Here is a 26,768-nt window from a genome sequence, read left to right as displayed (position 1 = left end):
TCTTAGAATTAGTGCAATGTCCTGAATGTGGGCAGGACTCGCACGGCTGAATTAATGCACTGACAATGCTCCCAATGCAAAAATGTAAACCCTTCGCCTTGAGAATTCTTCACCAGGAAGGGCTCTTCTGTATTAGGCAGAAAGTTGGACTAGATCCCCTTTAGTGTCAGATGCCTGGAACGCAGTGTCATCATCCAGTGTGTGATGACAACAGGTACAATGTACTGAACATCGACGTTTGCCCAGCACAGCCTGGGCACCTCACATGCCGTTTCTCATCCAGTTCTAATCCCGGAGGTTTGTAGAGTTATTTCCACCCTACAAGTGAGGAAACCAAGTTCGTAATAAGCAGTGAGCTGAGGTATGGAGCCAGATGTGCTTTATTTCAAAGCCCATTCTTTTAACCCCGATGCCGCACAGTGCACGAGAATTCGGGGGCTCTGCCCCCTGGAAGAGGGTTAGGGGTTTTTGGAGGGGCCCTTTCTAAAATGTTTCCCAAAAGTTTGGAATAGCCCTATAGCTTCTTGGGGACCATGGAATAGTTTCTCTGTGTCCAATAAAATGAAGTTGCCTCTATAGAACATTTTTCTGGATACGGCATTCCTCAAATTCTGTCCCAGGAGCTGTGTGATAATGAAGTTTCATTGTCATTTGAAAGAGGTCGATGGAAAAGGGAAAGGAGTCCCAGGTGGGACAGATCTGAATGGTGTAGCAGAGGAAATGCTGTCCCCATGAACACAAGCAGCTGGGTGTCTGGACGCACCATAAAATTTTATTGTGAAATGCGCAGATGATGGGCCCAGCTGCAAAGCATCAGGAGGGTTTATCGTGATCTCCCAGTGCATTTTGGGCGTGCTCCCCTTTGACACTATTTTCGTGGGCTGAACCTAACTGAGATGAAGACATCAAAATTACTTCAAGGTGCCGTCCTGCTGGGAGGCACTCCATGGGCTTCCCTCTCTAAAGCTCATCATACCATTTGTCATGACCAGCAGCGAGAACAAGAAGTATTAAGCATTAACCTGAGAAGACGACAGGACCTGGAGTTTAGGAAACCTTTGTGGGTTATACTCCTATCTGACAGACATCATCAGTTACCAAGCCTACTGTGAGACCTGTGGCCCTATTGGCCACACTTTGTCACTGAGCAAGATCACCAAATCATGCTATACAACTACACGCTTGTGTTTCAGGGAATGAGATAATCTACAGCCTAAAAATAGTTTGACTCTGTCCACTCACCCCATAACGCCTTACAAGCAGTTCTGTCCTTGGTAAAAATCCCTTCTTCTAAGTAAGGCTTTGCCTTTTCCCTTAAAGACCATGATATCCTCAATCAGGCTTTCCCCTATGAACCATAGGACACAAAAAGTGTTTGGGATGACTATTTTCTCTCTCACAAGGATAGTACATAGTTAGTTCTATTTCAGCCACACTGGAAAGAAGTTGGATCGTTACATAAAATGGATGCCTTCCACATCATGGCAGAATTCTCTTACTGAAGCCCCGTTGAGAAGGGCTTAGGAAGGCCTCCGGAGTCATACAGCATAAGATTAAGTCATAGAATCTCATGAGGAAAGGGCTTCATACAAGGGTTATATATATATATATATTTGCGTATTTCTCTTTGAGAGACAGAGATAGAGAGCGAGAAGGAGAGGTGCAGAGAGACAGGGAGACAGAATCCCAAGCAGGCTCCACGCTGTCGGCGCACAGCCTGACGGCGGGCTTGAAATCACAAACTGTGAGACCGTGACCTGAGCAGAAACCAAGAACGGGACACTTAACCGACTGAGCCACCCAAGTGCCCCAAACTATGTCCCCTTTTTCATACGTGAATTCTCAGTGATACCCTGAAAAGTAGTCAGTCAGTCTCTGCCCGAACAGCTCAGCCATCAGAGGCAGAGAACTCCAGGAAGAAGAGTGCTCACTGCTAGAAGCTTTTCCTCTGGACGAGGTAGGAAGGGACCAGATGATAGGGAGCCTCGAAAGCTACATGAGGACATGGGGACTGCGTGGCAAACCATCAATCCCCAGCTCTCCGCCGGGCCAGAACAACCCCACGTTTGTTCCCCTCTGATTCTGCCAAAGCCCGTTATGTTATTGCAGGGAGGGGCACCCACAGAACTGTCGACAAGTTTAGAAATCTGATGCGGGGCCGGCAGGTAGATGCTATCAACAGGTAACACCATCCATCTCACCCGAGGAGATTTACTTGGCCGGGCAGACAGCGCCTCGAGGAATGCTATCTCTACCCATAACCTACCACGATTCCCCTGCCTCCTTGGAGAACTTGAAAATACCCCGTCCTGATGTCTTATCTTGTTTTCTCACATCAGGCCCGGGCTGAGGTTTCGGGTGTCAGGCTGCAGCCAGAAGGGAGATTTATGGTCCTGTTATCAGGGCTAGACAGCAAGAGGCTGTGGTCACACGGTGGGGAAACAATAGCCGGGCGGGGAGGGCCACGAGGAGGGCTGCTGGTCAGCACCTGGCATCACCTGTACCCACACGGTCCCCGGGGGCAGGTGGACTGGGCTGGGGGTTGGAAACAGAAATGTCCCGTGGGTGCTGGGAAAACAGCTCCCTCCACGCGAGCGCTCTGAGTGCAGTCACTTACCGGCTCGGGTGGTTATTGCCTATGGCTAAATCCACTGTCACATATTTCAGAGGTGCTAAATCATTCCAGCAAACGTATAAAATAGAAAGCCTATCACAGCTGCTCAGGACTGAGGAGGTCATGATAAATGGACGGTGAGTGAGAGGACCCTTGGGGGCTGACGCAGGCCCATGTTCAAGCCCTAGAAGAGGCGTCCTGTTGACTTGTGCCATATGACAGCTGGTCTGCCCCCACCCTCCAAGGACAAAAATGAGAGGTTGCAAGCCAACTTCTACTTCTCCGGCAGGGGCAAGAGGGGTAGGCAGGAACAAACCTCATTACTATAGCAGCCCCGGGGTTTCTCAGTCAGCCATCTACCGTTGTGAGACCTCCCATCTCCATTTCTAACAAAGCCTCCTCGACTAAATATATATACAACAACATATAATATATAATACATTTTTTACATTCTCTCGATACAGATATAGATTAGATTAGATTACAGATACGCATTGTAGATTATAAATATGTATGTATTACAGATATAGATTATAATTATATAGATACGTTATCTATATCTCATATCTATATCTCATATCTATGAGATATATATCTATATATCTATAATATATAATATTATATCCCATATCTATAATATATTATCTCTATATGTAATCTAGATGGCATTTGATAAATGCCACAAAATATAGTATGATGAGCTAACTGCTTCCCCATCCCGAACCGTACCCTCGTGTTGCTGGACCCTGAACACACAATCCCTGCCACTGTCCCCCGTGATGCTATGAGTGGGGTACGCTGGGAGAGAAGCTCTCCCACAGCTCTCTCCCAGCCTTCGGGTGTGTGCAGAAAAGGCGAGAGCAGACTTCAGTCAACTTCAGGGAAATCCCAATGCTAAGCAACAGGGAGCAGCATCCAACTCTTCCTGCCTTCCACTCAGGCTGCCAGCGGAGAATTTAGATTTGCCAAAGAGATTCTTTTCCAGGCATTAGGCTAAAGTCACCACTTATTCCCCACGGTCTGCCACACGGATACTGTCGCCTGCTGAGTCAGGGCCCTGGGCTGAACCTGAGCAGGTGACCCCAAAGGAAATGGCTGTAGTGTGCCCAGGAGCAGCTGTCTCCTTCAGAGCCCTGCTCAAAGCCCAGCCTCTCCAGAGACTCTTCCCTGGTTTACCCTGAGTGATTAAGCAGAGGCTGGACCACATACAACAAATACTTACCGGAGGGCACGATGTCAAGGGGCCATTGCAGTGCTGTTAATTCAGCATACATTTATTTGGAAGCTTTCGTTGGTGAAGAGTGGAGGGCAGGGGTGCCTGGGTGGCTCAATCCGTTAAGCGTCCGACTCTTGGTTTCGGCGCAGGTCATGATCTCGTGGTTCTGTGAGTTTGAGCCCCGCATCGGGCTCCGTGCTGACAATGTGAAGCCTGCTTGGGAGTCTCTGTCTCCCTCTCTCTCTGCTCCTCTCCCGCTCACGCCGTCTCTGTCTCTCTCGAAAGAAAGAAATAAACTTAAAAAAAAAAAAAAAGAGTGGAGCGTAATGGATTCAAGAATGAGCTCTGAGCCATCCTGCCCGGTTCATATCCTGAGTCAGCATCCCTTTGGATATTTTTAAATTAAATGAGTTAATACATTCAAAATGATTAAAACCATGCCCAACACAAAAATAAGCACTCGATATATATTAACCGTTATTATGTTTACACAGTGGCGACGCCCTCGGGATGGAAAGATCAGTAAATTATTCTCCAGCCACCAAAGAAAATGGAACCAACGGGGGCAGAACATTTCAACACAGTGGTGTTTCCCAACCAGTCAGCCATGGCACACGGATATACCCAAAGCATTTCCCAACTATACTGCCAAACGGTAAACAATGCTTGAAAGGAATGTTTGCCACCCTGAGTATACAGCTGGGTTCCTCAGCTAAATCACTGAGTTGAGCTAAATCACTAAATGTTGTCTGGAACAGGGGATCATGCCAATCTTCCACCAAAGAAAAATCACACCTTACGAGAAAATGTAAAAAATGTAAGAATGTGCCACTGGGTCACAGGTATTTCTAGTTGAGCAGTGAGAGTACTCGGGCATACTTTTATCTGCTAATAACACGATACCCAACTAAAGTGGGTAACATGGAAGAACATGTATTATGTTGCAAGACAAGAAGCCTCGAGGAAGGCGGTACAAAGTTGGTCCAGCAACTCAATTACATCATTAAATCCCAGACTCATCCATCTCTCCAATCATCAGACCAAAGCCCATCAACTTAGTCCTTAAGTATCCATCCCCTAGGATGCAAAACGATTACCAGAGTTCCAGTCGTCACAGGTAGACATGATGATGTTCAGCAAAGAATTTCCAGTGGGTCTCCTTTCTTAGAGTTGCATGTTCCTCAAGGCCCATTGCCAACGTTGAATCACATGGCCCTACCCTAGCAGCCAAAGAGTCTGGGAACGCAAGTGCCTGGCTTCTTTGGCCTCCGTAATGGAAGATGAGCTATACCAGAAAAGTGCGTCACCATGAATGCCTGCAGAGAGAGTAAGCGAATCATCCAGAAACCGTGGATGTTTATTCAGACATTGTGAGTTTTTGTTGTGCTTGTGCTATAGTAGTAACTGTGTACTAATTATTACTAACTTGTTGAGTGTGGCTTTAAAACACGTAATCCTCTCAAGCGCATAGCCAAATACTCTAGTATTTCAAAAGGTACCGCAAACACGGACAGGCTGAGCCCTAGTTCAGTACGTGGCAGTAAATGATAGTCAAGGAAATGAAATGCTAGAGAAGAGACTGGAAAATCAGCCAGGAGATGCATACATATTCACATACTCATTCATTTTTTAATTAATTTTTGAACATCTGCTGTGTGTCTGGCACCGTTTTATAGCGGCGAATAAGACGAAGTCCCTGACTTCATGGAATTTAAGTCTATTGGGTGTGACCCCGTGGCCTTTAGTCCCCAAGACCCAAAGATTCTATTATCATCCTAGGTTTATAGGAGTTTGCTGTTGTTGTTGGTTTTTGTCTGTAAATGTTTTTGCACTTGTCAAAGTGTGTCTTGCTTCCCTCCGGACCTCCCACCTCACAAAATAAGAAACACAGGGCTTCCATTAATTCTGCGCCCCGTGAAAGGAAAGGTTCTTCACCTTTCTTACATTGGCAAATTGGCAGAGTCCCAAAGGGCAGACCGATGCATTTACCCCAGCTTTGCTACCCGGAAGCCATACAGCCGTGGGCAAGTCACTCGGGGATCCGGTTTTCTCATCTGAAAGTGGGAACGGTAATAGCCTGTATTGCTACATAACGCTTTCATGACGCGGATCCTCGGTACAAAGCTTAGACAAAATCGGCACACAACGGCTGGCGCGTCACAGGCACTCCGTGTCCGGGAGGGGCTCGAAGCGGTCTTTGCTGCCATCTGACCTTGTAATCTCGTTTGCCACTTGTCAAATGAAGCCAGCCCTCTGCAGCAGGTGGCCAGGCCAGTCAATTAGTGCCTACAGATGGCACGGTGATCTGCTAATTGCTGCGAGGCTTCCAAAATCTAAATCGGTGTGGTGGCCCAGCTGCCAGGGACATCAAGTTTTCCTCTCTCCCGCCCCTGCCCTCAGCCCTGCTCCTGAGCATTCCAGCGAAAACTCTAATTCTCTGGAGACAGTCAGCAGTTTGTGCTGTTAAAAATAAGTCGTTTGGACCCTGACTGGCCACGTATGAGGACCAAGGAGGCACTTAGTGCCATCTTTGATTTCTTTACGCCCACCCCCACACAAAAATGGTTCTTAATCTACGGGAATTTTGACAATTCTCTCATGGTTCAGCTCTTCAGCTGTCACTCGGGCTATTCCCTGACTGAGCACGAGGTGAACAGGGGACCTGAGAAGAGACAAGCAATCGCGAGAAACCAGCAAACTCAATTATTTATTCAAGTGGCACAGCAGGGTGTATGCTCACCGCCATGAGTTAACGAATTTTCTAAAAAATTAGCTGAGCAGGGGCACCTGGGTGGCTCAGTAGGTTTAAACGTCCGACTTTGGCTCAGGTCATGATCTCATGGTCTGTGGGTTCGAGCCCCACCTAGGGCTCTGCGCTGACGGCTCGGAGCCTAGAGCCTGCTTCAGATTCTGTGTCTCCCTCTCTTGCTCTACCCCTCCCCGGCTTGTGCTCTGTCTCTCTCTTTCTCGCAGAAATAAACAAACATTTAAAAAGAATTTTTTTTAAGAAGAATCAAAATTAGCTGAGTGTATCTCCATATATAAATATACGCTGTATTTTTTTCCAAATACATAATCAACTCCGTTTCCTAGCAACTCAAACAACCATCTGCTTTTTTTTGAGCTGTCTCATCACAGATGTCCTTCCTGAGTCTTAAACCACGGCATGGGCCAGGGCTTCCTGCTAGGAAGTATGGGTAGTTTGACATTTGTGGGGGAAAGGCTCCTGCACATATTTTCTCGTTGCCATTCTAAAAACATGACATGTTACCCAAACATCAAAGCATCGGTGTGTCCCTGGAACCTCTACAATAGGCCCGAGATATGGTGGCTGAATGTAATGGAAAATAGTGGAGAAGTGGAGCAGGGACAGAGAGGAAACAGATGGAGAGAGAGAGCTCCCCTCTTACACCCCAAAAGGACATATGTCTATGGAGCTGTGTCTTTTTTTTTTTAATTTTTTTTTTATGTTTATTTAATTTTGAAAGAGAGAGAGACAGAGCACGAGCAGGGGAGGGGCAGGAGAGAGAGAGACAGAGAGACAGACAGACAGACAGAATCTGAAGCAAGCTCCAGGCTCTGAGCTGTCAGCACAGAGCCCAACACGGGGCTGGAACTCAGGAACCATGAGATCATGACCTGAGCTGAAGTCAGACGCTTAAAGGACTGAGCCACCCAGGCGCCCCTGGAGCTGTGTCTTCTTAAATAAGAAAAGCAGGAGAAAGAATTTGAGAAGAGGCCAAGCAAAAAGGACCCCCCCCCCCCCCACCTTCTTCCTATTGTCATTCAGGACCAGCATGGATAAGACAAAGCTCCCTTGGAAGTGATAATGCCAAATTCAAGGCAAAATTCAGAAGCCAACTGCAGCTTTTCTGCTCGTGTTGGTCAGCTCAGGCTGCCAAAACGAAATACCACAGACTGGGGGGCTTAAACAACAGAAGGAGGCTGAAAGTCCAAGATCAAGATGCCAGACAATTTGGTTCCTGATTTGGGCTCTCTTCCTGTGCACACAGATGTCTGCCTTCTAGCTGGGTCCTCACCTGGCCCGGAAAGAGAGAGAGAGGATCCTGATTCTATTGGGTCAGGACCCCGCCCTGATGACCTTATTGAGCCTTAATCACCTCCCGATAAACCCCATCTCCAAATACAGTCATTTATGGAGCGAGGGCTTCGACACATGAATTTTAGGACACAATTCTGTCCACAGCCCTGTTAAAAACCTTGCCCTTTCTGAAGGCCCCTCGCTGTACCCTGGGTGCAGCCATCCTGAGCATGTACCGTGTGCTTCAAGACACAGTGACCCAGGGGGGTGCCTGGGTGGCTCAGTCTGTGAAAGCGGCCGACTTCGGCTCAGGTCATGATCTCGCGATCCATGAGTTCGAGCCCCGCGTCGGGCTCTGTGCTGACAGCTCAGAGCCTGGAGCCTGTTTCAGATTCTGTGTCTCCCTCTCTCTGACCCTCCCCCATTCATACTGTCTCTCTCTGTCTCAAAAAATAAATAAACGTTAAAAAAATAAAAAAAATAAAAAGACACAGTGACCCAGGGGCCTCCAACTCACTACAAATTCTCAACTCAACCCAACTCAAGTTCTACCCTCCCTTGTGGTCATAGGCATGTAAAAAGTCCTTTATCAGTATTAAAACTTAGGGGCGCCTGGGTGGCTCTGTCAGTTAAGCGGCCAACTTCAGCTCAGGTCATGATCTCACAGTTCGTGGGCTCAAGCCCCACGTCGGGCTCTGTGCTGACAGCTCAGAGCCTGGAGCCTGCTTCGGATTCTGTGTCTCCCTCCCTCTCTCTCTACTCTTCCCCCACTCGTGCTCTCTCTCTCTCTCTCTCAAAAATGAATAAACATTAAGAAATTTTTTTAATTTTTTTAAATACTCAAGTTTATATTTGAAAAGCATTGCTGCTTTGTCAAAGGATTCCTCAGATGACATATGCTACATGAACTGTTAAGAGAGGCAGGAGTATCTGGGTAGGAAGGGCTTGGGATTTCTGCCCACTGGAAAGTTGTTAGAAATGAAGGTAAAGAGGAACTAAACTCATGGCACAGGACGACGGTAGATGGACTTTAAGTTGTACCACACTTGCCTCTGTTACTAAAACAAGGCGACATGCTGGTCATCATTAATATTATTCTTAGTGTTGTCTCATAAATCTCCATTTTTCTCATTTAAAGAGAAACATACGGTATATTACATACATAATTTTACACCTCTAAAGATGATCCTGCTCCAAGGCATGGAGAGGAAAAGGCTAAGGCTCTGTCTTCCTCTCAGATTCCACCTACATTCTATTTAATTCAGCCAAAATTTAGGAAGCAAAAGATTATCCTCGACACTGACAAAGCTGAGGGTCAGGAAGGGTGATCCTGCCACACCCAAGGTCTTTCCCTCTCTCCCCCCTAGTCTGTAGGTCCTGGGGCCGTGCCTGGGCAGAAGCACAGAACCGGACCAGTGCATTCAAAGGACCCTCCACCCATCTTGGTCTGGAGCGAGAATAGGGCACAGCTCCCACACCCACAGAGAAGTCAGACCGAGGAAATGATGGCGGCGATGTCACAGAAGAGCCCCAAGGTGTTCCCCCATGCCCAGGTCATTCGCCTCATTTCCTTCCCCTCCTCTCCTGGCTTCCTTCTCTCCCTGTCCTGATTTGCCTGTCACTTGACTGTGCCCAAAAGGGCTTGCGTGCACTTCTTGGAGATCGACAACGCACATCGGTGAGAAGTCTTGCAATTAAAAGAAAACTTATTTAACCCAGTATTTCCCAAATGCATTTCTTTCCCATGGCAGCGCGCAGCCCCATGGGTGGCTTCTAAGTGTTGCCGACCAGTTTTCAAATACGCACTGAGCTGCCTTCATTATAACCCTTAAGATGATAGTGTTTGCTTTCGGTTCTCTCCCACCTCCTAGGCACGTCCCCTCACTTTCGGCAGGTACTATCCTTTTACCCCTTCTCTGCACCTTGGGACCTTAGATTCAGATCTTCTTCACGACCCTCAGACACAGAGGACCACCAAACAAAACCTGTACCTGCCAAACAAACCTGCAACACCAAACAAAACCTATACTTTCCAAACAAAACCTGATGCTCTAGGCTGGAATTTCCAACTGGGAACTCTAAGGAACACTTATCGTCAAGAAAATATTAAAGAGAGAAAACTCACGATTAAATATGTTTACATATTAAATTCCCCCCTTTGATATTTGTAAGACACATTACCGAAGGCTCTGAGAAGTCTTGTATTAGAGAAACTTATCTAACCTCCCTTTCCCAAATGCATTTGGCCGCACTGCCCCTTTTTAATAACACCTAACAAAGAAAGAATCACCAGTCCACGGAATACCCTTTGAGAAACTCTGCTGGAGACGAGTTTTCTCCTCTGAACCCCTCCTGTGCCATCAAATCCCCCCTGTTTGCTGTCTCATTCTGTCAGAATGGTTCGAATAGGTGAGCTAATAATGGCTCATTGAGTTAAGAACAGCAGGCACACTATTGGGTACTGGTTGCTACTCCGCAAAATACTCTGGAAAAAAAAAATCATTTTACAGATGAAGAAACTGAGCCCTAAAGAAGGGAAGGAACTTTCTCAAGTCTTGCCCAAGCAGGAGGTAGCAAGCTGAGAGCTAAATCCCAGCCTCTGTGATGATTCCTTTTAAACTGGCCACTCTTGTCAATCAGGGGTTAATAGGCTCACTTTCCAGAGCTGTTTACATTTTAAAGTCAAAGAGAAGAAATACTTTAATCCCAGAAGAATGAAGTGAATCCCGACTGACAGGGATCACGGAAGACTTTGAGGAAGCCAAGGAGGCTGGTCTTCCTTCAGACCACAGCCCTCTCTCCCCGTGGGTGCAAGGAAAGTTTTGCCTGCTTGGGCAAGGAACCCTTCCACCCTCCTCCCAACTAAGGTTGTAAGGTTCTGCAAATAGCCATGTATTTGCGTGGAGGCACAGCGAAGGAGTGGGGCTAGCTAAGAATAAGTTGGGGGGCGGGGGAGCGCCTGGGCGGCTCAGTCCGTTAAGCGTCCAACTTCGGCTCACGTCATGATCTCGCAGTTCCTGGGTTCAGGCCCCGCGTCGGGCTCTGTGCTGACAGCTCAGAGTCTGGAACCTGCTTCGGATTCTGTGTCTCCCTCTCTCTCTGCCCCTCCCCGGCTCACGCTCTGCCTCTCAAAAATAAACATTAAAAAATCTTTTAAGAATAACTTGGAGTACTCTGATTTGTGCAGCCCACTGACTCTTCCATCTGTTAATAGCTTGGGTCGTGGTCTTATTCTGAGGGGGCCAAACTCAAACCGACTGCCCATCACACGTGAGTTTTTGCCAACAAAAGGGACGGGTCCATGAAATGCTGGCTGTATGATGCTGAACGTGGTGCCTTTCAAAACCAAGTGGTTCGCTAGATATTTTCTGAAGACGATAATCCTGAGAAATCAGTACCCGTTTCAGCACGTATTTGCTCCCAGTGGCCGGCAAACTCCCCCCAAGTCCTCAAATCAGAATTTGGGGTGCGCTTCCGTTGAAGAGATTTTCCAGGAGGCGTCCCTTCTAATGTATTCTGATTTCAAACGCGTGGCCTGTGATGATCACGGAGTCCGCGGTGAAGCAGCAGAGGAATTTGCCGCAGCCACCCGATGGAGTCCGCGGTGAAGCAGCAGAGGAATTTGCCGCAGCCACCCGATGGCCATCTCATTAGGCTCCAGTCCAGTTCTGTTTGTACTTCTCCATCACCTTTATTTGTTTAAGAGGCCTGACAAGGCAAACACTCCTGATGCGATGTTTACATTGCAGCTTTCACTGGAGCTTATTAAACTCATCGTTACTTCATATAAGCTGCAGATATGTGGCTGGGGCCAGTTAGTGTTGACAGTACGTAACAGACACCCTGTCACAAGGTAACATGTTTATACACTCCATTGGATGCCTGGTGGATTTTGTCCCTGTAAAACTATCAGAGATAATGAAGCTACTATCAGATAAGTGACTATAATAAATGACTACAATTAGGTCTCTGGTTGATGAGAACACTTGGTGGTCTCTCCAGCTTGACTTAGACAAATCCCAGGCCACAAAAAAAAAAAAAAAAAAAAAAAAAAAAAAAAGTGGGGGAAGGGGATCAAAAATCCAAGGTAAATGAGATTGATTTAATGGAACACCATTTGATTTCAAAAGGAGCAAGAGTTAGAAGAAATCCAGTTTTCATCTTTGCTCCCTCCCTCCTGACCCTCCTTCCCTTCCCCTTTGTCTATTGCGAAGAAAGAAAGAAAGAAGAAGAAGGAGGAGGGAGGAAGGAGGGAAGAAAGAAAGAAAGAAAGAAAGAAAGAAAGAAAGAAAGAAAGAAGAAGGAAGGAAGGAAGGAAGGAAGAAGGAGGGAAGAAGGAGGGAGGGGGAGGGAAGAAAGAAAGAAAGAAAGAGGAAAGAAGGAAGGAGGGAGGGAGGAAGGGAAGGAAGGAGGAAGGAGGGAGAAAGAAAGAAAGAAAGAAAGAAAGAAAGAAAGAAAGAAAGAAGAAAGAAGGAAGGAGGGAGGGAGGAAGGGAAGGAAGGAAGAAGGAGGGAGGAAGGAGGGGGGGGGAGAAAGAAAGAAAGAAAGAAAGAAAGAAAGAAAGAAAGAAAGAAAGAAAAAGAGGAAAGAAGGAAGAAGGAGGGAGGAAGGAGGGAAGAAAGAAAGAAAGAAAGAAAGAAGAAAGAAGGAAGGAAGGAAGGAAGAGAGAGAGAGAAAGAAAGAGAGGAAGAAAGAAAGAAAGAAGGAAAATTCTGGAATCAGGTTCTTCTGAAGTTCTAAAGCACTCTGCATGCCTCCTCCCCAAATGCCCCAAGGATATCTAGACTGGAAGAAAACACCACTATGCCTCTAAACTTGGGGAAGCTTCTCCAGAAGAAAGAGCTCATCTGGGGCAGTTACTGCACCCAGAAGAAAAACTGGCGAAGAGAATAAATCCCCAAAGGGTCTTGGCATGAACTTCAATATCGCTCTACGGTCAAGGCTCCATCCATCCATCCTTGGGGCGGCTCGCAAGGCGCGACTATAATCACTCCTTTAAAGGGTTTTTGTTACACCAGGCAGGCTCTCATTACATGCCTTCGAAATAATAGCACACAATTTAAGTGCTCTGATGAAAAGGTCTTTAAAAGACATTTATTTTCTTGTACGGAATAGTCATTTCCAGGATGGCTTGTAGGTTTACAGTGAGCTCTATATATAGACGTATAACCTGAGAATGTGCTGGAAGCAGGTGTGTAGGGCCCTTTTAAAGGACTTAGAAGATGACACCAGCCAAGTGGAAACGGATTGGCAGTCAAATGCACTGTGGGCGCTGCACAATTAGTTTTCTTCTGTGACAACAATTTTGTTTACATCGCATCGCGCCCGCTTGCCCCAGAGGTCTCCCGACCGTCCTCTGCCATTCTCCCTTCACGCACCTCCTCCTCCCCACCCCCATTCTCCTACCCCTGCCTCCCTGAATCACAGCCACGTTTTAGAATTTGGCTAGAGGAGAAATGCTTTTCTGAAGCAGTGTGTTTACTCTGGGGGGTTCTATTTTCCTTTGATTTAATATTCCTAATAATAGTTTCAGGGGAGATTACTGTTCATGGTAGAGTGATTCCCCCCAGGAATAAATGCTCCGGGAGGTGGGGATGGGGAGGGGGTGATTGATGGGGCTTTTTGTATATCCCTGTTGCCAGAAGACCTCATAAACTCAGGAAAGCTGTCCAGGCATCAGTCTGTTTACCTTTTCACGACTTTAAAGGTGATTTATTTGACCTTTGAAAACTGGGATCATACTTCTTGCTGAAAACAGTGCACATTTCAGCATAAACGGTGACAGCCAAGATGGTAAGGTCTCCAGTTTGAGGTCCTTTATCACTATTTTTCTCATTCTAATCTGAATGGGAAGCGTCTGCTGGGGTCTCGGTACAAGCATATTTGAGGAACGCTGTCTAAATACATGGAGATAAGTGTGCGTTTATGTACCATACGTACGTACAGTTCTCATAACGATTTTTAACACTAGTTAGAAACGCCCCGGGCATCAGGGAAACAAGAGGTAGCACGCGTAAAGAAAAGCCTTGGGATTCCAGATAGGACCTGAGCTTTCACTGGCTGGTCGTTACCCTAGTCGTATAATTTAGCACCTTGCAAGCGACAACTTTGGAGCCGAACCACCGGCATGGGACGCCCAGCTCTATCACTTAGTATATAATGTTGGCGAAGACACGTGACTTCTCCGCGCCTTGACACCGTTATCTGTAAAATGGAACAATTACAGTGTCTATACCTCACAAGGTTGCTGTGAAAATTAGAATAAATTGAAGCATGTAGATTGCTTACAATAACGCCTGGCATATGGAAAACAATACGTGTTAGTTACTATGACTCTCTGGAAAGGGGGGTAAATAATTATCCCTACAACAATACATGCAGCAATTAGAAGCCGACAATAGACAGTGCATATTAAGCCCCTCGTACAAGGCGACATGCTCTACAAATGCCACTCACCCCTTGGACGGAAAACAACTCATGAAGATCGTGTAAGTCCCTCGAAGCGGCGCTGCGACTACAGACATTTTCCTAACTTTCTTTTACTCAAACGACAAAGCAATATGGCAGGCTCTTTGTAGCTTCGTTTTACATGCGAAGAGACAGAAGGGGTAAACAATGAATGACTTACTCAAGGTCGCACAGCTCTTCACACGGCTCTTTGCACAGCATGTGCATAGAACGCACATGCAATCTATGTGCATTCTGATTAAAATTCTATAGTATTACAATGTGGGGTATTCGCTGACCAGTAAGGGATGAAACAATAGCTACTGGTTCTTCGGGTTTGGGGGGTCCACTTCCCCAAAGCGACCAGTTTCGCCTTCAGAGGGACCCAACCAGCAGTGGAAACGGTTCGTAGAACAGAGTGAACGTCATTAGCAAGGTCAGTCTTTCTCTGAGATTTAACAATCAAGAGAGGAAATGAGGGAAATCGTCCAATGGCACAGACCGGATCGGGGGAACTGCTTTACCAACTGGACTCTTGGTTTTACTTCTAAGGAACATTAGAAAGGACGTTTGGTATCAGTAAGATTTCTATTTTAAAACGTTTTTTATGTCGGGGCTCCTGGGTGGCTCAGTCGGTTGGGCGTCCGACTTCGGCTCAGGTCATGATCTCACGGTTCATGGGTTCGAGCCCCGCATCGGGCTCTGTGCTGACAGCTCAGAGCCTGGAGCCTGCTTCGGATTCTGTGTCTCCCTCTCTCTCTGACCCTCCCCCATTCATGCTCGGTCTCTCTCTGTCTCAAAAATAAGTAAACATTAAAAAAAAAAAATTAAATAAATAAATAAATGAAACGTTTTATGTCTCTTTAGAACCCAATCCGTCAATAAAAGAGTGAGCACTGCAACACGAATCCATTCTGTTAAAATAAAATTGAGTTCATTCCCACTGATGACTTTGCAAGCTTTCCCCACAAGTGGCCAGCAGGAGAGGACGGGGATCCTTGAGTGCAGGGGGGGACATTTACATTGCTACACATTTTGCAAGGCCAGTTCAAGTTGGGGGTACAGTGATTTTTTTAAAGCTCCCGGGAGCCCCACAGGTGCTAAGTGAGGGCTCGGGACACAACCTAGAAAGCCCCATTCAATGGGCAGAGGGCACAAGCTTTCTGAGGAGTCAGGAGACAAGTCCTTGGGACAGCAGAAACGGGCCCTGGAGGTGACATTGGTAACAACAAATGTGCCTGCCCCTAGAAACCAGCTAGAAGGCCGTCTGCTCTGGGAGAAGACCCACCTGTTCCCACACTTCCAGGGCCTCAACAGCAGTAACTGCTCCGTGACCGTGCGCGTCCCCTGTTCCCAACACCCCGCCCTCCTCTGCACCTGTCAGAAACCTGAGCATTGACAGACGCGGCGACCCGGTGCCCATCCCTGACCCTGCACATGCTCGGCTCAAACCCCCACGAACCCAGGAGGACTCTGGAGGTACCCACCATCTTCCCTGACGACAGCCCATAATTTATGAGCCGCTGCATTTCTCTTCAGGACGTGACGACTGCATGTGTTCTAAGGGGAGAGCTGAAGAGCCATTAATCTTCACCCTGGCAGGGAAGAAACTGATGGTAATTTAATTTAACTGGATGGGTGAGGTAGATATACAAGACCACAAGGTAAAAATGACAAGATTATTAACTGCGCCCAACGCTGTCTGTTTAGCAAGCTGCCTCCGTACGTGGAAGAGGGTTGGTTAACGTGGACCAAGGTTCAAGCAAGGTTTACAGAGGGGAGGTTCTGGCAGATGTGGGTAATGGCAAGGCTCCACATTTCCAGGGAGAACGCAAAGGACTTTTGTGGTTAGAAGAGGAACTTGGGCTCCAACCAGATTAGCAAGCAGGCTAAAGTTTAAAAGGTCAGGGCACACTCAGAAATATTTCTCTCCCACACCCGCAAAAAGGAAACGGTTGAACTTAATCACCAGGGTCCCCCTTCAAGCCCTCCCCTGACCAACCTCTCATTCCAGCTAACTCAATTTTTCCTCCTGTCCAAGTTGTTTTTAGAGGCTGAGCGACAGCTCTTTGCCATCAGGGAGCAAGTCTTTCGGCCACCGGCGTCCTGAGTCTCTGGAAGGAGCACCCGCCTCAGGCTCTCCCTGGGAGCTTTCTACTCACCAGCCCACGCCCAGGAGAGAGAGCAGCCAGGAGAGAGATAGGAAGTCGACTTTGTGGCGTCCACCATGGATTCCCTCCGTGGGACACTTCCTAGGGTATCTGTCTCCCCCACATCAACGTCAAGTAAAAGCATTGCCCCCAAGTGCAGACCCCTTTCAGAGAGGAGAGCCTTCACTTTCCCAGCTCCTGGTCTGGCTCAGGACTTGGTGCGCAGAAATGTGACAGCAAGCTTCCGGGTGCTTCTCAGTGTCCCAGCTTTGTGCCTGGATCCCAGCGCTCTCGAGGCCCCGGCCCCTCGCCCCACCTCCAGGTCCAGATTGACCAGGCCAAAGTACAGATCTGCGGAATCACACAGGTTGTCCCAAACAAGGGCAGTGTTTGCACTGAGAAGCCAATAGGTATTCAATGCCTTACGGTTTGCAAAGCATTCATCGAAAATGATGGGCACGCAGCCCTGGATGTGGGCAGAGCGAGTATTCATTCCCCACTTTACAGATGAGAAAACTGAGATTCAGACAGGTCAGGTTTACCAAAGCCATAAAAAGCAGGACACACGTTAGAAAGCTTCTCTTGGCACTTACTTTAGTATATATTATATGCATACATATAAGCATGTATTTTAATAATACATATATTTTTGTGTATGTATATATTTGTATAAATTAATGTATATTTGTGTATATATATATATTTGTATAAATTAATATCCTTCTATGGCAGACACTATCGCTCACGTCCCCAAATGTCACTGTTGCCTCTTTTCTTATTTATAGAACCAGAATTTTGTTCAGTGAGGGCCACAGATGCATTAGACCCCAGGAACGGACCCGGCTTCTGATTTAAGCATGGGACCAGCTTCTTCTCTAAACATTGGTCCCCAGAAATGGATTCGACTCAGCTTCTGGTTTCTGACCCATGAGGCTTCTGGAAAGCTTTTCCTTCCTGGTTAAGAGGGAGGCACCATGAGGGGAAGCGCTCTTGTCCCACTTTGCCCATTCCCCCTGCTATGGAACATGGACGGGTGAGGGGGGCAAAATGCTTAAGAGCAGCTGCAGCTTTTTTGCAACAATGAGGAAGAAGGCCAAGGACATCAAAGACATGACAACGCAGAGCTTTGATATCATTAAGCTACTAAACTACCCTTGGTAAATGCAGAGCATCACACTCCTAGTTTAAGCCATTTTTAGTTGAGTATTTTGTTTACCAGAGCTAAAAGCATTCCCTGCTAATATGCTCCCGGACCAGATGATGAGAAAGTCAAGGACAGAGGCCATATTTATGTTTGAGCCCCCTTTGGAATCTAGTCCAAAAATAGCCACTTAACAAATGTTTGCTAGAAGAAAGAAAAGAGTGTTCTCCTAACAGATATATCTTGGTGTGATGAACATAACAAAACCAATGAAGTTAAACTTAAATCTTTACTTGTTGGCAACCACGTGGTCCTACATTCCAATTGCTCTTGCCACCGCCATTATTCTGCCTCCTTTCCCAGAATCCTTCTCACCATCTCCATACACTTCGACAACTAAAAACATGTTTCTTCATAAGACTGAACAAGTCAATAATACATTTCTGCAGTGAAGGTATTTTTCTTATTTAAAAATAGAATCACCCATGGGGCTCCCGGGTGGCTCAGTCAGTTAAGCATCTGACTTCGGCTCAGGTCATGATGTCACAGTTCACAGGTTCGAGCCCCACATTGGGCTCTGTGCTGACCGCTCAGAGCCTCGACCATGCTTTGAATTCTGTGTCTCCCTCTCTCTGCCCCTCCTCCGCTCACGATCTCTTTCCCTCTCTCTCTCTCTCTCTCTCTCAAAAATAAATAAAAACATTTTTAAAATTTTTTTTACATTTTTTTAAAATGTAAAAAGAATAAAAATGGAATCACTTAAAGGTGACATTTCAAGTCAATGAGGAAAACAAATGATGAAGCAAATCTAATAATTATTTGAAAAAAACAAAATAAAAATATTTCTGGTACACCAGAATTTTGGTACACACCAAAATAAATTTCAGATGAATGACAACCCACTATATTACAAGGTAAATAATAACTGAATCCATAAAAATATCTAAAGGCATACTGAAAAGGGTGACTGGGTGGCTCAGTCGGTTGAACCTCCGACTTCTGCTCAGGTCATGATCTCATGGCTCGTGGGTTCAAGCCCTGGGTTAGGCTCTGTGCTGACAGCTGAGAGTCTGGACCCTGCTTCAGATGCTGTGTCTCCCTCTGTCTGCCCCTTCGCCGCTTGCCGCTTGCACTGTGTCTCTTGCATTGTCTCAAAAATAAATAAACATTAAAAAAAAAACAATACTTAAAGGCATACTGATAAACATTTATATAATGTCACCTTTGGGCGAACATCGTAAGACAGAAACCATGAAAGAAAAACAATTAAATGCTGGACTATATAAAAATTAACATTTTCTGAGCCTAAGAAAACCACCGTAAACAAAATTGAGAAATAACACTGGAAAAAATATTTGCATGCAAAGAGTTAATGCCTTAAGCTACATAGGAATCTTACACGTATGTAATCATGAGAAACAAAAGAACACCCTGATAACAAATTTGCAAAGACATTAACTCAAAATCTACTGAAGAATAAATACCAACAAACAATTAACATATGAAAACATAGGGGCGCCTGGGTGGTTCAGTTGGTTAAGTGTGACTTTGGCTCAGGTCGTGATCTCACAGTTCGGTTCGTGGGTTCAAGCCCCATGTCAGGCTCTGCACTGACAGCTCGAGCCTGGAGCCTGCTTCGGATTCTGTGTCTCCCTCTCTCTTTCTGTCCCTCCCCCGCTTGCGCTGTCTCTCTCTCTCTCTCTCTCTCTCTCTCTCTCTCTCTCAATAAATAAATGAATAAATAAATAAATAAATAAATAATTGTTTAAAAAGCATTAAAATAATCTTTTTAACATATGAAAATATAGAACCTTACCAGTTTCAAAAGATATTCAGATTAAAATGAGACCCCCTTTGTCATTTTCTGCCTATCTTCTAGGCAACGTTGTCTTTCATTATAATATCAAATGTTTGGTAGAAGTTAGAAAATTGTGTCGCCCGTATGTGTCTATTGGTACCAGAAAACAGAAAACAAAAATTCACAGGAAAAGAAAAAGAAATGGAACCTTTGACATGTAATATTATCTTACAAAGTTATCTTAAGGAAATATTTATCCTAAGGAAATTTATCCTAAAGAAATACAAAGATTTACCCATAAATATGCTTACTACAGCATTATGCATAAGAATTAAAAATGGGGGGGGGGGGTGCAGGCGCCTGCGTGGCTCAGTCGGTTGAGCGTCTGACTTCAGCTCAGGTCATGATCTCACAGTTTGTGAGTTCGAACCCTGTGCCGGGCTCTGTGCTGACAGCTCTGAGCCTGGAGCCTGCTTCGGATTCTGTGTCTCCCCCTCTCTCTGCCCCTCCCCTGCTCATGCTCTGTCTCTCTGTCTCTCTCTCTCTCTCTTTCTCTCTCTCTCTCTCTCTCAATAATAAATAAACGTTAAAAAAAAATTTTTTTTTAAATGGGAGACACTTGAGTGGCTCAGTCAGTTAAGCATCTGACTCTTGATTTTGGTTCAGGTCATGTTCTCAGTGTCGTGAGATTGAGCCCCGAGACAGGCTCTGCACTGATCATGGAGCCTGCTCCAAATTCCTTCTCTCCCTCTCTCCGCCCCTCTTCCTTGCTCACACACTCTCTCTCTCACTCTCTCTCTAAAACAACATTTTTAAAAAAGAATGAAAATTGGAACGAACCTAAATGTGTATGAAATGATAGCCTATTTTTGCACAGCAAATATTGTTACTGGGAAATGCTCCCCACATAGTGTTAGTGAAATAAGCTAAGTAAGGGAGTCATGACATAGACCGGGCATCTGGTTATACAACGGAAGTTGGTAGAGAGATAATGGCATCATAGAAAATTTTGTTGTCTCTTCTGAAGTTTCCAAATGTTCCTGTGAATCACATGTATTGTTATTTTTACCTAGGAATAATCATCAGAGCCTCTCCTGTCCCAGTATCACGATCCCAGCAACATGCCGTTCCCAGCAGTATTTCAAGCGGTAAAACACCAGTTCCTAGACGTTTTACAATATTAGTACATACACACCTAACAAAGATACAGCACCAAGGGGGGTGAAAAAACAATATGCATCATTAATAAATCCTTTTTTATTTTTCTTTATTTTATTTTTTTTTTAGAGAGAGAGAGAAAGCGCGCATGGGGGAGAAAGCAGAGGTGAGAGAGGGAGAATCCCAAGCAGGCTCCACGATCGGTGCAGAGTACGACGTGGGACTCGATCCCACACCCCTGGGATCGTGACCTGAGCCAAAATCAAGAGTCGGAGGCTCAACCGACTGAACCAACCGGGCGTCCCATTATTAAACCCTTTTGAGCAAATACTGTCAATAAAAAATGGCAAAAATTTTGATATCTACCACCCTTACACAGGCAGCCTTGCGTGACCCTACAAGAACCCTCTGAGGAAGGGCTGAGTGTTAAAGTGATTTGTCCCAGGGAGGAAATGACAGCTGCTGGGCCCCTGGCTTCACTGGACACTTATGGCCGTTCACACAAGACTGGGCCTTGTGTACCTATGACTTCCGTTGACTGCAGGGCTCCCCAGCACCATGAGCCCGGGGAACCAGAGGTCTGCGAAGCTGTAGCAGTCACTGCCTGGCCCCTACCTCCTGCCATCGCCCGTGCCCCGTTCTCCTGAGCTCCGTCCGCCTCTGAGCTGCAGCTACGGGAGAGTGAAACTCTCATCCACCCCTTCCCCATCTTATGGGAGGGTGGACGCTCTGAGCAGCATCCATGGAGAGCCCAGAACGGGGCAGGGCCGCATCCGGTGAGACAAGAAGGCTTACAGAAGAGTCGAGCGGGAGATGGGAGCTCAGCCAGAACGGCCAAACTGGTCTCTGGTGTTTCACCGCCTGGGAGTCCTCTTCAACCTTCCGCCAGGGATCAGCAAGGAGACCTGAAAATACAGCTAGCCCACACTTGATAACTATTTCTTCTCGACTGGTATCTTAGTACCTCAGTAATAAGGCTCTTCCTAATAATAGGTTCGTCAGGACAATCTCAGGAACCCCTTTTGACAAAAAATTAAAACAGGTCCACAATACAGATCTATTTTTCTCCCATCTCCTGTCACGACAGACACAACTGAACTCTAAGTCCCAAGCCTTCGCCACACTTTCCAGGTAACCCTTCCACCTCCTTGGTCCAAACCTTCCATGGGTGCACACTTCCCATGGTATCTGCCCGGTACTGCCCGGCCTCCCACGAGGCCCAGAGCCAACGTGGCCGCCCTGCCTGCTTCCCCACAGCCCAAGCGATTGCACAGGCCTTCATCTGCGCTCCCGGGGCACGTATCCACGGCCCACACCTCCAAGGCACTCACTGATGGTGCTGTGCCCGCGGTCTGCCCAACCGTCTCCCCCACGGTGCTCGGAGCACCACGCCTAATCCGCCTCGCTCCCTCGGGGTCTGGCACAGAGGCCCATACGTGGTCAGCACCGTGCTCCAGGGAGAGAGGTGGTCCTCGTTGGTACTCTCAGGAATCCCCAAGAAACAGCCAACAAACTGCAGCTCGCAATCAAATGACAAGAAGTGAGAACTACAGACCCTCCTCTGTGAGACCAACACAACTGTGAAAAATGAACGAATGCATACGCACACACATACGTACGCGCACACATTTACTTGCGTGCGTGCGTGTCTGCGTATATGCACCCGTGTGCACGCGCACGTACACATACATGCGTGCATCATCCCCCTAGTCTGTAGGGGACCAAAGGCGTGAGGAAGGTGTGCACCAGAGAAACGACAGAGTGTGTTCACGGAAACGTGGGGACGTCCTACATAGGATGGTCCCGAAACTTACCCTTAACTGTGAAGCAAGTTCCGCCACAAGAGGGTGGCTTATTCTGATTATTGAATTATCGTAACTATTGAATAACTATGCGTAATTACTGATTACTACATGAACCAACCCAGAAAATGTCGTGCCTCATGGTGGCACATTTCCCAATTTGTCGGATGAGTTGAAAGGAGGCCATTCGCACAGCCTAGTAGACAGCCCGACCGCGGAAGAGGAGTGGAGTGGCCCTATTCTAACCCCCTTATTGCGCATGTGGCAGAATTAAAGCCCAGACCGGAGAAGAGACAGACTTCAAGAAATATTTCTCGTTACCTGGAGAGCTGGGGCTAGAAGCCAAGACTCTGAGCTCTCAAGTCACTGGATAGGGAAGTCTTCCCTCAAAGTAGAGGCAATATGGCAAATTAGCAAAAATGATTTAGAAGTTTCGGAGAACTTGGTTGTGGGGAATGGACACTTTGGGACATTAGATGCTTTAAAGCTCTTTTTCCCCCCTGCTACTGTAGCTTTTTATCTGGTCTGTATAGTGAAGGGGGAAAGGAGCAAACAACTGGAGAGGAAAAATAGCATGCCGTCTTGCTTCCGCTCTCCTTCTCCCTGCCATGCACGGGCCCAGCCCTCCTTTCTCTGCCCCAAAAGGTCTGAGCACACTGGAAACTGGAATAGGTTACAATGACCGTTCACAGTCCACTGGACCCCAAGGTGGAAGCCCTTTGCTCTGCCCAGCCTCCTAGAGTCTCCTCTTTGACCTTGGAGACTAAGTGATTTCTTTCCTCTGCTTGGAATGCTAATCCAGACACACTACGTTTGCCCATAAGACTTGGAATCCCCACCCCACCCATGTCCTGGCCCCCAAGCCTCTCACTATCTATGACCCCATGAATCACAGAACCTTGATTCCTAAGTTAAGATCCAGACTAGATCCCCTCCCAACCTCGCCAAGTCTCAATAGCACACAAGGGCCTTCCTAGACATCCTGGTGAATCATCCAAACACCTAAGCGGGCAACTATGCAGGGAGGAAAACATGGCCAGTGTTGAGAAAAAATTCTGCGAGGCAGCTTGTTGCCCATCTACAAATATTCTGGATTATTACAATATAAGATTTAGTGAGAAAGATACCAACTTATCCCAGAGGTGTTGCTAGAACAGTTACTTTGAAACAGTGGTCGATTTCATTATTGTGTTCATAATCAGGTAGAGAAAATCTGCATGTTTCATCTCAAACACAAAGCTGGAGAGCTCAGACCCAGGGACCAATCCCAGCCTTGCCACAAAGGATGGCGTGAGTCTGGGGAGGTGTCTTTACCTCTCCCCGAATTCAGTTTCCTTAACTGGAAAATGAGAACAGTGATATCTGCCTCCCACAGAATATTTCTGATGATCAAATTAGCTGCGGCACAGGGGCCTGGCCATAGTAGTTACTCGATTAAAAACTAGTTCTCCCCTTCCATTTTCCTCGTCTGCAAATTATTCAGAATGTGTAATCAGAGCACGAGGATACTAACACCACCTGCTGTACGGGTCTCAAAACTGCATAAGCAGCAGCAAAGGTGAAAATACAACCTCCACTCAGGAAAGAGCAAAACCAGGGTTCAGAAACGAGTGAAAGCCCTGTACGTAAGACACGCCAATTATATATGCAGGATAGAGGCCACTGGAGATGCTAGGGCGGTGGGTAGAATTAATCGAGGCCAACTTCCTGGAAGAGGTACACCTTATTTTGAAATGTAAGAGATAAAGGAGAAAGGATGTGGACTGACTGATAAGAAGGAAGAATAATTTCTTATGCAAAGTTGGGGGAGGGGGGATCTTGGAAGTCAAAGAGAAAGGTCTTGAAGGCCTCGTGTTGGCAAATCGTCAAATGGAGCCTTTAGTCCAACCCAGCCTGTTAAGCCTTTACACCCTTTGATCACAGAAGAAAATAAGAGAGAATTTGAATGGTTGGATATAAATCACCCCACCTCAAGGCACCTTCCTGGGAAGGCCAGCTGACAGAATCCAAGCACAGCATCTCTAACCCGTGGATGTCCTCCCTTTGGTCAGGACCTGCCTCCAGGGGCAGGAGGTGTTGGAAGGAGCCATCTAAGGCCTTGGCCCTTGTGACAGGGAGACTCAGAAGAGGGTGGAGATGTGCTTCTCTGCTCTAGACACAGAGGTCATGGGCGAGAGGAGCATCTTGAAGACAACAGTCCTGCCTTGTCCTTCTTGTTGCCGTCACAATTCCTAGCTCAGAGCCCAGTGCCTTGAAGGAGCTCCATACATCACTGCTAAGTCAGCTGCCCTCAAGTAGGGAGCTGAGATGGTCTTGGGCAGCAGGTTCCTAACTAGATCTCCACCCTGCACCCCTGACTCTACATTCTGGCCACACCCATGATAGAATGTGTTGTGCCTTCTCTTCCTTCTAGATCTTTGAAGACAATCCTCCTTCTGCCTGAAAAAAAACTTGGAGGGGCCCAGCTGAGAGATGGCGTTTTCCCAAAAGCCTTCTCTGACCCGACTCCAGCCCCCAAGAATCCCCTTATCTTAGCATGTATTGTTACATCGTATCATAATGTCTTGTCCTCTTGTCTGCATCTACATTTGACTCTGAATTCCACGGAGGAATGTTTTTCTTATTCCTTGCTATTTCCCCCCAGGACCTAGAACGGTGCCTGGCACATTAAGGTTCTTGATAAAGATTTAAGAATGTCCAAAAAAAAACCCCACTCAGGTAGTTCTGAGTAGCCCAGAAATGGAGGAACCTAGGGCAGGAAAGGCCTAGAAGTATCCATCATGCTGCCCTGGAGCTTGCCTCTGATACTGCTTTGATCCTGGCCAGTGTTGCTGATCAGGGTAACACCACCTTAGCAGGCTGACTTTGGCCGGTATCATCCCACCTGCCCTACACGGACATCTCACTCAGGCTTTGGGGAATCCATGTTACCCGGCCCCACATCCTACACCGTATTCTGAGTCTGGTGCCATGTGTCGAACAGCCTTGGCAACTGCATTGGGTGTGGTTCAATCACAGGCGGGTCAAGACAGACCAAAGCTATGCACGATTGTCTCAGTGACTCAATTTTTTTTTTTTTTTAATTCGGAGAGCTCACCCTGATTCTCTAACTCTAGTGAAAAGAAGACACAATTATGAAGGGATCAGGACTAACCCTAGCACAAGCCAGAGCCCAGAGACTTAGACGATCACAACGGATACTTCTAGATGCTCCAGGTGACATGGGGTCAAAAGAAACATCTGAACATCTGGACAGTCCTCGAGTGGGGAAGAAGACACATGTGGGCAGCTTTGGAAGAAGCACTGAAAGCAGGGAGAGAGGAGGGCAGACAATGTCAGCCAACCACGCGCACATGACCCCAGGCCTTTCTCTAGCACCAGTTGCCAAAGTGACTTCCTCCTCTCTCACAGCGGCTGCCCTCATAATCACTGATCCTTAGCAGCAGCATGAGGGCCCGGTGTGCTGTGTGGTGGTGCCCCAGAAGCATCCAGAATGCAGGGTCTTTCTGTCTCCACCCATTGTTCCCTCCTATCACCATCATGAAGAATAGAGTTCTATCTCCCCAAATCTTGAGGGTGCATGATGGTGCCCCTATTCTACTAGTCTACGATGCATGAAAGGTCCCCGGCAGGGCACCTGGGTGGCTCAGTCAGTTAAGCGTCCAACTTTGGCTCAGGTCATGAGTTCACGACTTGTGAGTTCGAGCCCCACATCGGGCTCTCGGCTGTCTCCCTCTCTTTCTGCCCCTCCCCCGCCCTTGTGCGTGCTCTCTCTCTCTCTCTCAAAAATAATAAATGAACATTAAAAAAAAGAGGAAAAAAAAGGTCCCAGGCAGAGGCAGAGGCAGGAGTGGTGCAACAGAGAAGTCCATCTCAGAATAGTGGCTTCTCCCACAGCGGACTTGTTTCCACGGAACAGCACCCACATTTTTCTCTCTATAGGTCATACCCTTCCCTTCAGCTAAGTGTGACTTTGGTGGCCCGTTTCCGCCAGGGGACCTCCCAAACTATTAGAGCACGCCCCCTTTGCAAGCACCAATATCCTTACGCAATCCTGCTGCTTCCTACATCCAGATCTGGACGGCCGCATGTGGGGGCCACGGGACGGTCGCAGAAAGATGATTTGGCACAACTGGGGCCATCACAGAGTGCTGTTGTCTTAAGCTCCCGGCTCCCATCCCTTATAATCCCCAACCCCCCCAGTTCCACATGTTGCCTTCAAACATAGAGCATGGCCTTGCCTGGGCTCTGCCCCACAGATCGATTATGACATTATTACTCTTGCCCTGTGACCATGGGTCTAGCCAAGCCTGACCCTCACGCTGTCGATTCGCCCTGAGTCATTTATCAGCACGGTAGCTGATTGCCCGTGTCCGAGTAAGCGGGAGAGGTATTTCATC

The 26,768-nt window shown here is 47.0% G+C and overlaps 1 long non-coding RNA gene across 1 annotated transcript; it reads right to left on the bottom strand.

Moving 5' to 3' along the window:
- Positions 1-14,174: 14,174 nt before the first annotated feature.
- Positions 14,175-24,705, bottom strand: LOC122212261. The gene is made up of 3 exons (XR_006199077.1): positions 24,338-24,705; positions 15,807-15,914; positions 14,175-14,450 (listed from the first exon to the last, which is right to left on the bottom strand). It is a non-coding gene; the product is annotated as an uncharacterized LOC122212261 (long non-coding RNA).
- Between the last annotated feature and the right edge of the window lie 2,063 nt (positions 24,706-26,768).

Source organism: Panthera leo, chromosome F3, assembly GCF_018350215.1.
Source record: "Panthera leo isolate Ple1 chromosome F3, P.leo_Ple1_pat1.1, whole genome shotgun sequence".
Lineage (NCBI taxonomy): Eukaryota > Metazoa > Chordata > Mammalia > Carnivora > Felidae > Panthera > Panthera leo.
This window is presented reverse-complemented; position numbering and strand designations above follow the sequence as displayed.